We start from the raw sequence: 15979 nt of genomic DNA, 5'->3' as shown, positions 1-15979 counted from the left end.
CCAGTTGCGCTGTGGCCCTCGCCTTACGTAGCAGAGATTTGAACAAATCCGGGGGAAACAATCCTGAGAATGCTGGGGTTTCAGGTTTTGAGGGATCATCATCATCAGACATATCTACTTCTCTCTGGCCCTGATCCCCAACCATGGAATCTTCGCTAGCCAGAGAAGGTGAAATTGGCCGGTGCACTTCTGCGGGGAGGGTCTAGGACTGACCTGAGCAATGCTCCCCCCAGTAAGCTTTGCCCTAGTTGCAAGGCTTGCAGTCCCCTTCTTTAAACCAATAGCAATTCCATGAGAGATTGCAGAGGAAATAAACCTCTAAATGCTTGCAGGAAGCTGTTCCATGTCCCTAATGAAGGAATCCTCCTCTTCCCCAACCTGTTCAGTCATCAGGCTGTGGAGCCAAGGATGGCCTAATGGGACTATCCCCCCGGACCTCCCTTCATTGAAAAGGATCCCTCAGATAGGGGCTCTGTTCTACCATGGAGAGGTTGGGGGAAGGAGAAATATCCCCTGCATATTCTCTGACATATAATGGGGAATCCCCCCTGGAAGGGGACCTAGACCTCGATCTGATAGATGATCTGGACCTCAGGGGAGAACTAGGCCTAGCTCTCTGTTCAGCCCTGGACACCTGCTTTTCCAGGGCCCTGTGCCTCCTTTCTACATCCCTCTGTAAGGCCTTGGGAGGCCTCCCAGCAGCCATGGTCTTTCACAGCCTTGCAGAGGCTGTGGGCCTTTCTCGGGGCCCCACTGGAAGGTCCCTCCCCGGGAGACAATGGGGGAATCAGGTATCTCCTCTCCATCAGTCATGGTACCAGGTCAAGGCTCCTCCAGGTTCAGCCCACCCGACCAGTAGCAAAAAACAGCTTCCCCCAATCACTCACAGCCTCCGCGCGATGATTTTAGCAGTAGACCTTTCCGGCCCCTTTTCAAGCCGCGCGGCTGCCAGCAACACCACGCAGCACACGATCCTCGTCCTGCACCGCTCCGGGCCTCCTGGCATCACTCCAGGCCCATAGGGTCTTGCCGCAGCTGTGGAAGGGATGGCCCCCAGGATGGCAGGGATGAGATTGAGACTCCATAGCAGCCTCTGCTTCAGCCCATGCAGTGCACCGGAACACGGGGCCCAAAATGGTCACCGGAATGGCGTCCCGCCTCTAATAGCCCCAACAAACAACTTGTAAAACTCTTACCGGTGGCCGGAAGCTAGCCACACCAAGGGGAGGCTTCCAGGAAGCAGATGGAGGCAAAAGGGGGAAGGCAGGGGGAAGGAATTTGCAGGATGGCTCTGGATTGTGTTTGGGGAATCACTGGAACCAAAAGCAACTCGTCCTTCTTCGGCCAGAGAGAGTTGAAACTGGGAACCAGAAGCAAGGAGCACAGAGGTGTGGCTTCAGTTTTAACTGTGTCTCGAGGTCAATTGGACATCATAATACCCAATCCTGGCTAATCCTGCAAATTCCTCCAGAAAATTTTGGAGTGGTTGCTGCTGCTATTGCAAGATAGATTCAGTAAGCAAAGTAGGTTCAATAGGCTTCCAAAAGACTCAAAACATTTATTTTGTTGCTTTTCTCCTTGAACCAAAGTCTCGCATCATCGCTACATTAATTAACAGAGACATCTGCAAAAATAGACTGAAGGTCATATATAGTATACATTCTCCACTATCCACATAAACATGGGAAAACTAAAATAAGATGTCAGATAGAAATATATATATATATATATATATATATATATATATATATATATATATATATATATATATATATATATATATATATATATATATATATATATATATATATATATATATATATATATATTTATTTATGCTGATAAATAAATAAAGGGAGATATATATATATATAAACACATACATACATACACACACACACACACACATACATATACACATACATACATACATATACACACAAACACACACACATACATACATGTGATGAAAAATAAATACATTATGAAGAAAAGTTAATAAGAGAAAAAAATGCAAATGCTGCCTAAGTATACTATCTAGTATGAACATTATTTTTAACTAAAAAGCTCTGTTTAAGACTTCACTGAATGAAAACTAAGAACATCTAATAAATGAATTGGAACTCTTTACATGTATCAGCATTTCTATCATCTCTTAAAACAGGAGACAGCAATCTCTACAACCATGGACTGTCCACCCAAAATCATCCAGCCCATTTTTCCCAAAACAACAATATTCATCCAGGCCCACAAGAGGGAAGATTACTTGCCACTTCCTCATATAGCCATTTTGTCAATGGCTTCACCAGCCACTTTGGCATGTGAGCCCAAAATGGTGATGGCTGCATAGCCTCTAGCCCCTACACAGAGAAAGATTGCCAGTTGTTAATTCAGAGTCCTGAATTCCTTACCCTCAAATTCAATGGCTTTCCTACTTTAAGATGAATCTGTGATTGTCTACACCAGGGATGTCAAACTCAAGGCCCAGGGGCCAGATTATGCTGCAGCGTTGCTTAGATGTGGCCCACAGAGCTGCCCTGGAAACAGTGAAGGACTGGCCTGCATGAGCCTTCCTGAGCTCCGTTTTCACTGGCAGAGGGTTGCAAGAGGCTGTTGCAGCTGAAATGGGAGCTTGGGAGCCCATTTTCACTGGCAGAGAACTCAGGCCACCACAGGGACCTGACATGAGTGACATCTAGCTGGCCACACCCACCCTGACTATGCTCATCCCGGCCCCCCAAGGTCAAACACAACCCTGATCCGGACTTCCATAAAATCGAGTTTGACACCACTGGCCTACATGAAACCAAATATTTTACTGGTGGGAGTAGGATTGAATAGAGCTTTAATTTTTACATAGAACTGATTTTCATCTTGTACCCAGACCTGAAACTCAACTTGAAAGGACCTAGATAATCCATCTCATTCAAAGCACTCGGTAGTTGAAGCCCAATCACTCACTGGATACTGGTCTATAATTCATTTAAACATGGAGTTCCTGTAGATGGCATTCCCTCATATCTGGGACTTCAGCAAATTCCCTCAATGAGATCTCCTCAGGCAGAAAGAGAAGGCATTCTTTTTATGGGTTTTAGAGGTGATAACCATTACCTTGATTGGCATCCAGAAGCTGACTGGAAGCCACTGTAACTCCTACAGCAGTAGTGCTATATTGGTGAAACTAATATGCTAAAACTATTGAAACTTCTGAATGGTCTTCAGAGGCAGTATGATTAAATAAAGCTACAAATATCGATGGAAGAGAATATTTGTAGCTCAAATGTGAACTGTGTTGAACACACAGCTAACAACTATGAATGGCCAACTTACACTACTGATGAGAATGGGAGTCAGAATTATCAACCTCTACAAGGCATTCAATGGTTGCTATGGTCAATAAATCATTCGATTTATTTTTCAGAACAACTATATTAATACTTTTTACATCTAAAAGGAAACCAATTGCTTGTTAAATTTATGGCAGCTTACTGAGGGATCTTGAATTTCTTGTGAAGAGGAAAATTCCCTTTAAAATGGATTTGAAGCATAGCAGGTTTCCCTGCTGAGCATTGACTTAAAAGGGGTGGTGACATTATTAGCCAACATAAAGTTTCTTGAATGAGAGGTTTTTACTCAGCTCCTGGTCAAGAACTGTCCTTATCCAATCTGCTTGCTCCTACCATGCTATTTCAATACCTTAAACTGTAGTTTCTTATCAAATATCCATAAGAGTGTCATCTTGATTGTATGTAAAAGAAAAATTAAGAAATGAGCCACTGTAAAAACTATTAGCCATTTTTCCCCAAAAAATATTCTAAGTTTGTAGACTTATCTGCAGATTTGTATTAATTATGTTGTATATGTTTTTCTAAATAATTTTATTTACGCCATATTAATGGAATAGCTATGTTACAATAATTTGGGGGAGAGTAGTGCTAGTAATTCTGATTAAAATTAACGGTTTTCACATTGGTTCGTCACAATGTTTAAAATATACTCTTTGCACAACCCATTTTACCTTTACTAAAATTATTCTAAGCATAATACCATAACTTGAAATATTCCGATTATTGCCAATTTTAAGCAAATACTAAAAAATACAACATTACAATATTCTATCTTCAAATTGTAATTGCTGCACACACTAATAATTCAGATACTAAAGGTAATGTTCTCTTCTTGTATTCAGAATAACAGCATGACTTAAGCAGCGCTGTAAGACAATGCAAAAATAAGATCTTCGATTACTGCTCATATTGCTCATTTATATGCAAGACCTGAAGCAACCTCTAATGTCAGACTAGTATCCAGTATCATTTGAGACATAGTAACGGGGTTCATCTTACATACAATATATTCTTTCCTCAAATGTTTTAACAAGTGTATTTTTATGATTTCTCCAATATGCAGTATATAAGAAGTCAGGCTTTTGTTTGCTGAATATTTTAATATATACAATCTACATTGTTAAGCTTTGTACAGTAAAGGAATAGCACTCCTTTTGATTCTATTGTGATCAGAGCTTTCTTCTTTAGCTATCTTGTGTATAACTGATAAGCAAATTAATATACAATGATAAGTTCCAAGTTAGAAACATACAATATATGTATACGATATTGATACAATATGCTCAATGTATCAATATTTAAATGAAATAAGATATTGTGCAGATTGTATCAGGCTAGAAATAGCAAATATGAAAAGCTTCTTCCAGTGACTGTTGAAATTTTCTTCTAGTGATTCTGTAGAAACCATGGTGTTGATCTGTCAACACTCTTGTTGGCTTACTAATAGATTATATTTTATAAAAATAAATTTGTGTATAAATATTACAGTCAATGTAACATGATATAATTAGGGGTTATATAAAATGTTACAATGTAGAATGTTCTTATGATGACAGATCAGGCAAATGAATTAAGTATTCTGCTCCTCATGTCCTATTATCAAATATTTGTGAATATATGCTTTTCAATATCTACATCCATTACAAACATCTTTTTCATTTCACTAACCAAGCCAGAGAGACTATCTGTATCATAGAAAGTAAACCTGAGGTAGTATCTCATATACCAAAGACCAGACATACCTATTTTTATTGTTGTTGACAATATCAGTTTAAGACTGTTAAACAGCCATGATAAGATAACATTAATTTTTGCTATATACCTATATCATGTATACGTTTTAAATATTTTTCATTCATTTTCATATATTATAACCATAAGCTATCTTTTTTTTTAAAAAAATCACTTTTAACAAAATAAAAATAAAAACCTGGCTAGCCACACTACAAACCAGAATGAAAACATGTTTTTTCCCCCTTGAGAAACTTGGCAAAGCCAAGACACACTTGAAAGGCAGCCAACCAGCACCTTGCACAGAAGCAAGGGAAAACTTCAAAGTTTTAATAATAAGTAACCAGAAATAGTTAGAAATAAATGCATCTGGGTATAAAATGCTCCCCATACCCCGAGGCTGTCGCCCCCTCCCCGCCGCCCTCGCGTCCCCTTTGGCTTCGCAGTGGTTTGTTACCCCCGTTTACAAGCAGGAAAGCGGAAGCCGCCGATCCAACCACCCCGCTCTTCCAAGTCCAGCGCTTGTTTGCATGCTCGCTTGCTCGCTACGGCTGAAAGACAAGCCAGCCGACCGAGACTCCGGGCATCCTCACGCCCGGAGTCCTCGGGGGACTTTCTTGGGAGACGCTCCAAACTCAACAAGGCGAGGAGGCTGGAAAGCGACTCTCGAGTTTCCTTCGGAGTCACCCTCGCCCTGCAACTTCCCCGGTAGCGAGGGAGCCCGCTCCCCGCCCTACATCTCCCGCGTTCGCCCCGTCTCTCCAGAAACAGGCACCAAAGAGAGGCTGGAGGGTTTCTCTCTCACCGCTCCCGACGTCGGTGAAACACCCACCCCGAAGTCTTCGGATCCGCGACGGGAGAGCGCCAAATTCTCTACTCCAGCCGTTTCTGACTGCAAGGAAACCCTTCCTTTCTTCGCCCCTTCTGCGGGCATCTTACACGCCCCGCGAAGCCGTCCGGGAAGGTGCAGAGCCCTTCGCCGGCACAATCTCCCGGGGACAAGGCAGCTTACCCCCCATACACACACACTTTCTCCTCATCCCCAAGCCCCACTTTAAACCCTGATTCCCCCCCCCCCTCAAGCCCGAGGACGCCCCCCTGTGGAAGAGGGGACACGTAAGGAACTAGGGCTGCCCCTTGCAAACTCTTTTCCTAAGAAGAAGCAGGCATTCCTCGCTGGAGACCGCTACTTCCTCTCCGCCCCTTGCATGTGAGAATGCACTCACCGCCCCCGGGAAAAGCCGCCGAGCGCGCCTTCTGCTCCGCGTCTCTCTTGCCTTTCCCCACCTCACACTCAGCTCGCGGCCGCCATTTTGATCTCTGCCTGGATTTAAAGTAGGAACCAGCCTCCTCAAAGAGCTGGAGCCAGTCCGGCAAGCGCGTAGTCATCTGGGACTTGTAGTTCAGCAGTTTCCCCACCAAAGGGACACCTCTGCGAAAAGCCTCTCTGCGACTGGCCTCGCCTCGCATGAGTTCTCTCACGCCGCAATGCCCTTTGGGGTTTGTAGTCGCTAACCAATAATGTTCGTCCTGGCTTCTCTAAATCTTTGTAAATAACGCTTTGGGGAAAGCGTGCAAACAAATCCTCTGCGTTCCTGGACATGCGCCAAAATTAATTTGTTGGTTTTACATTTTGAAAATGTCAGCTGCCTGAGGCTTTTAAAAGAGGTGTGTGTTGGTGTGAAAGTGTAAAAATTGAGCATAATTAAAATACCTTTACATTCCTACCCCCAAAAGTTTAATAGAACTAAATATTAACAACTTTAAAGCTAGAAATTTCTAAATTCAAATTATCAGTTAAAGATTCACGAAGCTTCATTATTTTCACAGAGATATCTCTTGAGTCACTGTCTAGTGGTTAAGGTGATGGATTAGCCTACCTCAGGACTGTTCACACTTTCAGTATGGAAAGTTGTGCTTTAAATGTTTTATACATCACCTTAGGCTTTTGAAGTGTAGGAAGTTATCACCCAGCCCTCTCCCAGAAAAATGAAATATCCTAGGAAATATTGAAAAGGCAGAATATTTCTCTGGATGTGAAAAGACACATATGTTTTAAAAGGCAGAATAGCTGCCTGTAGCTTCCTGCCCATCCCCACTTTGTCAATGGGCCATTAAGAAGGCCAAGCTAGTCCACTTTACATAATAAAGGTTTCTCCACTTCAGGGGAGGGGATTAAGGAACTTTACCCAACTCACCACATGGCATCTGAGAACTCAACCATACTTGGATTCAAAACACAGCTTAAAGTTACCCCTGCATGGCCCCATGGGAGTCTGACAACCAATCAGAATACATTTCTTACAGAGGAACAGGAAACAGACAGGCGGGACTGAACAGGTTATAAAAAGCCTAGCAAGCCCCTCCCTCAGCCTTCTCTTGTCAATGAGTCATTAAAGCCTGAGTTAGTCCACTTTAAATAATAAAGAGAGTTATTTCCTTCAGCTCCAGAGTGAAGGGATTAAGGCCTAACCCAACAAGCCACAAGGCATCTGAGTACTCAACCAAACCTGGATGCAAAACACAGCTTAGAGTTGCCCCTGCATGGCTCCATTGGAGTCTGACAACCAATCAGAGCACAAGCTCAAGATCAAAGGCCAGAGGGGGATAAAACCAGGGACTCAGCTTCTCTTCCTCCCTTGCTTTCTCTTCTCTTCTCCACCAACATTGAAGCATGTAATCACTTTTTCTGTTCAGGACTCAAGCCATGTGGTCCTGTCCACCATTAAAACCATCTTTCCAAGCAGCCTCCATGTCTCCAGTGTCTTTTTCCCCACTTGGAGCCGAACCCAGAAGGACATTTCTTCCAACACACTTTACCAGTGATGGCTAACCTTTTTGTCCTCATGTGCTGAAATTGTGCGCACATAAGTGTGCCCACACCCATAATGCACTGCAGTCAGCATCCTTGCGCATGCACGCATGACCCTCCCCCTACGTAAAATTTTAGCAACTGATCTCTGCCCTGTTGCTGGGTGGGGTGGCCATGGTGGGCTTGGTCTGCTCGGTCTCCTACACCACAGTGTGTGGGGGATTTTTTCGCTCTCCTCAGGCTTTCCTTGAGCCTCTGGAAAGGTAAAAACAGCCTCCCGTGGGCTCCGGAGGCTGGAAATGGGCCTGTTTCCGGACTTCTGGGAGGCCTGTTTTTTGCCCTCCTAAAGCCCACGCACGGGCCCTGCACTTACCTGGCATCCAAAGCAAGATGCATGGAGACTCCTGGGAAAAACAACAGAGTGCAAGGGGTGCCCTCTTTGTAATCCCTGCCCCGCGCATGCTGCACGACCCCCCCACATGCATGTGCATCTCCCGCATGCGTGGCAGAGACCTGAAAATCAGTTGGCCGGCAGGAGGCGCACGCACATGCGCAGTGAAGCTGAGCTGGCTGACAGATTACATGCCCACCATAGGTTTGCCATCACAGCACTATACAATTCATGGCACTGATATACTCTAAAAACATGACTGCAAGTATTCCTGTAATACCCAACCTTAAATCACTACACATGTACATAGATTATAATTTCAAATATTCCCAGCCAGAAGGCATCAGGTTGGAAAAGTATGAAAGCACATCAGCAGATTTTATTATTGGCCATGGATGTCACAATTTTTAGAAACTGTCTGAACTGTTACTCTTGAAATCCAGGAGTTCAAGTAAGAATTACTAGTCATCACAGCCTAGGAACTATGGATGGGCAAAAACTTGGGGAGAATCATGATGCAGATCTCAATTTCTTGTACTTTTCCCCTCACAATCAAGTTTATTTTCTGCTAAAATATTGACAGGTCCTTTGTTTCACATTCCCTCTGAAGAGATTGATTAGATCCTTCTAATTCTTATATCAATACATTCCATATTCCCCATCCTAAATATACTTGCTAACCAATTGCATGCAATGAACATCAATACGAATTGATAAGAAACAAATGCATATTAAAGCCCATTCCCCATTTGTATTTCAGCATACTAGCTTTGAAAAAAAATAAAAAGACTTTACCCGGGGTGCAATGAATTAAGGTTCCTTAATGTTACTGTCTTAATACACATGTTAATGTTAAGTGAGTCACACCCGATTTTATGACCTTTTTACCACTGTTGAGCAAATCACTACAACTGTTAAGTGAATCTGGCTTCCCCCCTTGACTGTTTGTCAGAAGCCAGTTGAGAAAGTTACAAATGGTGTTCACATAACCCTGGGATGCTGCAGCTATTGTACATATATACTGGTATACTGGTTGGATTTTGATCACATGACTGTGGTGATTCAGTGACAGTCATAAGTGCAGGGACTGGTTGTAAGTAACATTTTTCGCTGTGGTTGCAATTTTGAATGGTTGCTTAAACAAATGGTTGTTAAGTTAAGGACTATCTGTATCAAGAAAAAGCAATTGGGGAGAGAGAAGTCACCTAAAGTATCATGGAGAGTGTGCTGGTTAACAAAAAAATAAAATAGGGAACATGACCAAAGTTTATATATATGTAAATGGAGAGAAGATTTCCATTCTAATCAAATATGATATTACAACCTGAGATAACAGATAAGACTGCACCCATCCAGGTCCACTTACGTAAGCAAAATGGACTAACATATTTTATTTTACTTCCAATGCTGACGGTAGGACAGTAGTCTTGACTGCACCTAAAAATAGCAGGTTAGTTTAGGGGATGCAAGACAACCATGTGGCATGTTTCAGGGTAAACCTCTCCAGGGGCTGCTTCTGCTGACAGTATTTACTTCTCTCCACTTAATGGCTGATGTCCAGGAAGCATCTCCTGCTCTTTAAAAACCAAAAATATATAGATTCAGATTTGGCACCGCTAAAAATAAACACTCTGTAACTAAGAGGAATTAATTAGTCATGACTCATTTGATTTCAACCAGCTTACCCAGGATATGCCTGCATTTGGATCAAACCTTTTGGCCTTAACAAAAGGAGCAAGGAAGAAAACGTTGCAGAGTGAAAAGCTACAACAGTTCCTGAGTTTTATAAGTCATGTTAAGCCCTCATACATTTACAAAGCATAGCTGGGAAAATTTTCACAACGTATTAAGCTGAAACTAGAAAAAACAATTTTGTCCTTAGAACACATATGAATCTAGTCTATGTACAAGAGATAAATCAAGAGGAATTGGGGACATGGCTTTGTTGCCTCAAGCACCAAAGGATATGCTGTTTGCGCAATCACAGCTGTTCTGTATAAATATATCAATCAAGGAAAAAGCTCTAAGATGCTTCTAGTTTTGCATTGCCACAATATAAAAAAGATATTGAGACTCTAGAAAAAGTGCAGAGAGGAGCAATAAAGGTGATTGGGGGCTGCAGAAGAATGGTTACAGGAAATGGGTAGGGATGACATGACAGCAGTGTTCCAATATTTGAGAGGCTTCCACAAAGAGGGGCTCAACCTATTCTCCAAAGCATCTGAACGCAAGACATGAAGCAATGGATGGAAACTAATAAAGGAGAGAACAACCTTTAAGGACACATTTCCTGACAATTAGAACAATTAATCAGTGGAATGGGTTGCCTTCAGAAGTTGTGGGTGCTCCAACACTGAAGGTTTTTAAGAAGAGATTGGACAACCATTTGTCTGGAATGGTATAGTATTGAGTCTCCTGCTTGAGCAGGGAGTTGAACTAGAAGACCTTCAAGGTCCCCTCCAACTCTGTTATTCTGTTAATATAGTCCTCCAGTTTATCTTCCAGCAAATGTTGGAGTACTGCAAAGGATAAGGAGCTATTATGCACTGGTGGGGTCCTGGAGATATGCAAAACTTTATCAGGAAATATTTTGTAGTAGATATCAATGTCCCCAATACATGTTCTGAAGAAGATATATTACATTTAAAGCCCTTGGCACAGAATCATAGAATTGGAGGTTGTGGGAGTGAGCCCCTGGGAGTCCAGAGTCCAAATCCCTGTTCAGTACAGAAAACTGAATAAAAATATTCCATGTTAATAACGATCCACTTTTTGCTTCAACACTTCCAGGAAAGGAGAGTCCACCACCACCCTGGGTAATTAGTTCCACTTTCATTGCTTTTCATTACCCTAACTTCTAATCAGAAGTTTCCTATCTGTAATTTACATTTTTTTCATTTATCAAAAAAAGTATACATTTGAACAAATAAAAAAAGAAAAGAAAAATGTGACAGGGATGATAAACATGCCAGCTAACTTACAAATGCCCTTTTATGGATCTCTTAAATATGGAGTTAAGGTCCACAGAAGTTGTTAGAATTAAAACTCTGAAAATTAATGGCTGAGACAATTGTTCATTATTCCATGTGCTACATTGTGGCATGAGAGACAGTATCTCCTGACCTTCATCTGTGTAACATCCAATTAGGTACTAAAAAAAATAACTACCATCTCCAGCTCAGTTGTCTTTTATGAAGACTAAGCATACTTCAGTTTCTTCATAGGGTTTTTTCCAATGCTCTGATTATTTTTGTTGCCATCTGAACGTTCCAATTTATCTGAATGCTTAAGTATGTGAAACTAATAACTAAACACAATACTTGAGGTGATATTTCACCAGAGTATAACAGAGTGAAATGATTGCTTTTTGTGATTTGGAAATTATGATTCGGTTGAAACTGCATTTGGCTTTTTTGCAATCACATCACTGTATCATTCTGTAGTTTTCAGTTTATTTCCCTGCATTTATATCTGTGCATTTGATTTTTGTTTCCTAAATTAAGAACTTTACACTTGACACTGTTAAATATAATTTCACTATTTGTAACCCCTTTATTGAGCTTTATTTCTGACTGTAACACTATTAACTAATTCCTCCAGCTCTTTATCCAAATAATGAATGAAAATACTGAAGAGCAGAGGGCCAAGAAATAATTATTTGACGTGCTATTTGATACTATTTCTTCTCTCCAATTTGGTGAGGAAAAATTATTGAGCATTCCCTTAGTGTAAATTTTGAACTAGTGATGTTTCTACCTAATTGCCATGTTATTCAGACACTTCTTAACTAGCTTGCTAATGATCAGTGAATACTGTGTCAGCTGTGTGATTGAATTCAACATATACATACATACATACATACACACACACACACAAACATATATGTGTGTGTGTGTGTGTGTGTTGTATTTGTGCTGATAAATAAATAAAGCACAAATACAACACAAATGTAACAAAGGCAACAGTAAAAATATTGGGTTTCTGTCTGGATGGTCTCTTGTGACGAGCCGATAGACAGAGAATGGAAGCAGTAAGCTTCCTCCCATATTTGGGCATACCAGGGGTTGTGACACTAAATACATACATATATATATATATATATATATATATATATATATATATATATATATGTGTGTGTGTGTGTGTGTGTGTGTGTGTGTGTGTGTGTGTGTGTGTGTGTGTGTGTGTATATGTGTGTATGTGTGTATGTGTATATGTGTATATGTGTATATGTGTATATGTGTATATGTGTATATGTGTATATGTGTATATGTGTATATGTGTATATGTGTATATGTGTATATGTGTATATGTGTATATGTGTATATGTGTATATGTGTATATGTGTATATGTGTATATGTGTATATGTGTATATGTATATGTATATGTATATGTATATGATGTATATGTATATGATGTATATGTATATGATGTATATGTATATGTATATGTGTGTGTGTGTGTGTGTGTGTGTGTATATATATATATATATATATATGTGTGTGTGTGTGTGTGTGTGTGTGTGTGTGTGTGTTGTATTTGTGCTGATAAATAAATAAAGGGAGACTAGTATAGATCTATTTCAAGCTATTTAGCTCTCATGAGCTAGCTATACCCTTACTGGGATTCGAACCTGTGCTGTATTACATCTTAGGCACTTTTTCTATACTATACAAACTATAATTATAGCATTCCCCCAATTCTGCTAAGAAACGTACCCAGACAAAATATAATATTAATCTGAAAAGATTTGTTCTTGACCGACCCATGCTGATTTCACATTGTTTTCAAATACTTACAGACTGATCTATTTATGACTTTCTCTAGAATCTTCCCAGGTACTAATGTCAGATGGACAATTCCTTCTTCCTCTTTTGGAAGGTACAAATAACATTTGCTTTCCTCAGCCATGTAAGACTTAATCAGATCTCCGGGATTTAAAAAATAATGCCTAAGGGTTTGATCATTAGAAAGCTCCTTTGCTAAAACCTTAGAACCTTAAGAGATTTAAACTGATTCATAATGAAGAGATATTCTGCATCCGTGCTGCTATCATTGTCAAGCTTAAGTCCTGCATTTTCCACTTGCTCTTCATAGTTTCCTGGTATATCACAGTGCTTTATGCTGGAGGAAACTGAACCAAAATAGGAGATGAATAGCTCTATCATTTAATTAATTAATTATGCTGCCCATCTTACTATTCAGAGTGATTTTTAGGTTGGTGCCTTAACCACTCCCCCAAACCGGCTCTCTTATAAATCCTCATATACAAACCCTTCACTCCAGCTTCCCAGTGCAGATTCTCTACTCTTACATTGTAGGAAGAGTGGTATTCATTTATACTAGCAAAACATCAAAAGGAATCGGATAGTACTTTTTCCCTCCAACAAATTTTATTCAAAGGCATCCATTCCCCCCTCCCCCCAAAAATTTCATAAAACCTTTAACCTTTGAATAAATTGTGTCAGTAGGAAAAGAAGCTACCGCTGTCCTGATTTTTCTTTTTCTTTTTCTATCCTTGTGCATCTGTTATTACGAATTGAATTTAAGAGTGACAACTATTAGCCCAGGATTGCTGATGGCGCTCTCAATGCCTATTTCTTATCTCTCTGCAACGGTTCGAATAGGAGAGAAGAAAGGTGTGTGTTTGTCTCCTTTTCTCTTCCCGTTTACAGCATTCAGGATGATTAGCAGGAAGAAGGAAGAATAATAATATAATAGGAACAGGAAACGAAGGGTGGAGCGGATTCCGTTTTATCTTTAAGCCTCGCTCCGCCCCTCGCTCCTCGGTTACCATGGCAATCCCCAAAGTGGAAAGGGAGGCGGAGAGTTGCGATCGCGGTTTTCCTTCTCGAGGCTCCACCGCGGTTCTTTGGAACCCAGCTTCTTTCGGGGAGAGCGCCACGGTCCCTGCCTTCCCCAAGGTCGCGTCCGTAGCGACCACCTGCAGCTGCAAAGGGAGCTGCTTGGGTTTCTGTGTGGGAAAGAAGAATTCAGTTAAATGCAGTACCTGGGCCAGGGGAGACCCAGAGTAGGAATAGCGGGTTAATTGAATAAGTCATGGTTTGAATAATCATGATTAAGCATGTAGTGAGAAGTTAGTCCCAGTCGTCTTCTGAACCTGTTCGGATTGGAGTGTGTCCTCCTTTAGGCCCTCAAATTCTAATTAAAGTCAGACTTGTGGGAGAAATGGAATAAGGGTTCCATTAAAGTAGATTGAAACCACACCACATTTTCTTTTGTTTGCATTCACATTCGTGGATTTTAATATCTATGTGCCTTGGATCAAAAGGCAGACGCTTTAACGTTGCTTTCTCTACAAAATCTTTGTAACATCACTTAGGGGAAAAGTTAGTGACCATTCCCAGGTCACTCAGTGAGCTTCCATGACTGGGTTATGTGATCTATTTTTTAAACCTGACAAGCAAAGTCAATGGGGAAGCCAGATTCACTTAACAACTATGTCACTAACTTAATAACTGCAGAAATTCACTTAACCAATATGGCAAGAAATGTCGAAAAATGATGCAGAACTCACTTAATAACAGTCTCATTTAGCAACATAAATTTTAGGCTCAGTTGTCATAATTTGAGAACTACCCATATTGCAGGTCATAGTTTGTAGATCATAGTTTGATTTAGTGTGTTGTATGAACATAACTTTAGTCAAACAGGGAACTTAGAGCTCATGGGAAATTGCTGTTTAAGACTTTTAGCCGTATATGTAGTAATTGAACTACCTTTCCATTCTATTTTAAAACTAAATTATATGCCATGAGTTCTTTGTAATGGCTTTGTTTTTTCTCATTTCCAAAATTAGTTGTCTGTGAGTCAATGTCTTTGGCTATTTCCAGTTCTGAAACCAGTTCCAACCAATTCTAGATCGTGCAGTTTACTAATATTTAAATCCTTTTTATAGTTCCTTCTGTTTCGTAAAATAATCTTTTTCTGTCTTTCATCAGTTTTATTTTAGCACTTCACTATTACCTTAGTTTTCAGGTCAGTGTCATGGGTTCTATAAAAGATCTATATATGATCTTTTTTAGGGCAGAAATAGGCAATATTTTTGGTTTCCAGGCTTATTTGGAAGTTGAAGGGTAAGTCATGATGTCTTAAAATGGCTGCTGGGGATTCTTTTTTTATAAACAATGAAAAGGGCAGTTACTAGATGTTATTTCCTGGTTTCTTTTTGTTTTTAGATGTTTTTTACATTTCTCATCCTCCCATTGGCAGTCAGGTTGGCACAATTTCAAACAAAGCAATAAACTGAAATTATTGATAGTTTTATTTCCTAAAAGCACTTGTGGGACTTCTGTAAGAGTCAGAGACATTGTTATATAAACATTGTAAGGTTTGCTTTGCATCATGCCAGCTCCTCATTTAGGAAAGAATCGTATACAATAACTAAATTAGCAGTAGCTTAACGGGATAATAGAAATGTCACAAGCATTACATTGATCCTTTGCATTAAGGTAACAACCATTTCTTCTGCAAGAGGAAGAAATGTATAATCTGTACAGTTTCCTAAATATGTGAAATAACTTTATCTGCTTTCTGAGCCTGAGTTTTTGCATGAGCAAGTTATAGTAAGTTACTTTTGTGTCTAAATCTCTATTTTGCTTAAAACCATTTATTATATCACAAATAAATAAGTAAATAAAATTAGCTAATCACCTCCCAAGTTAGTATTGTAGTAG

At 40.3% G+C, this 15979-nt stretch overlaps 1 protein-coding gene across 3 annotated transcripts in view; it reads right to left on the bottom strand.

The window, feature by feature from the left end:
• Positions 1-6419, bottom strand: part of NCOA3 (nuclear receptor coactivator 3) — a 92635-nt gene extending 86216 nt beyond the window's left edge. For all 3 annotated transcript variants that reach the window (XM_087720437.1, XM_087720439.1, XM_087720438.1), the window contains exon 1: positions 6305-6419. The gene's annotated coding sequence lies outside the window, so the exon portion shown is untranslated. The remainder of the gene's footprint in view (positions 1-6304) is intronic.
• Positions 6420-15979: the final 9560 nt, after the last annotated feature.

Source organism: Thamnophis sirtalis, unplaced genomic scaffold, assembly GCF_051295495.1.
Source record: "Thamnophis sirtalis isolate CommonGarterSnake01/CBP01778 unplaced genomic scaffold, rThaSir2_p1.2 scaffold_7, whole genome shotgun sequence".
NCBI classification, from domain to species: Eukaryota; Metazoa; Chordata; class Lepidosauria; order Squamata; family Natricidae; genus Thamnophis; species Thamnophis sirtalis.
This window is presented reverse-complemented; position numbering and strand designations above follow the sequence as displayed.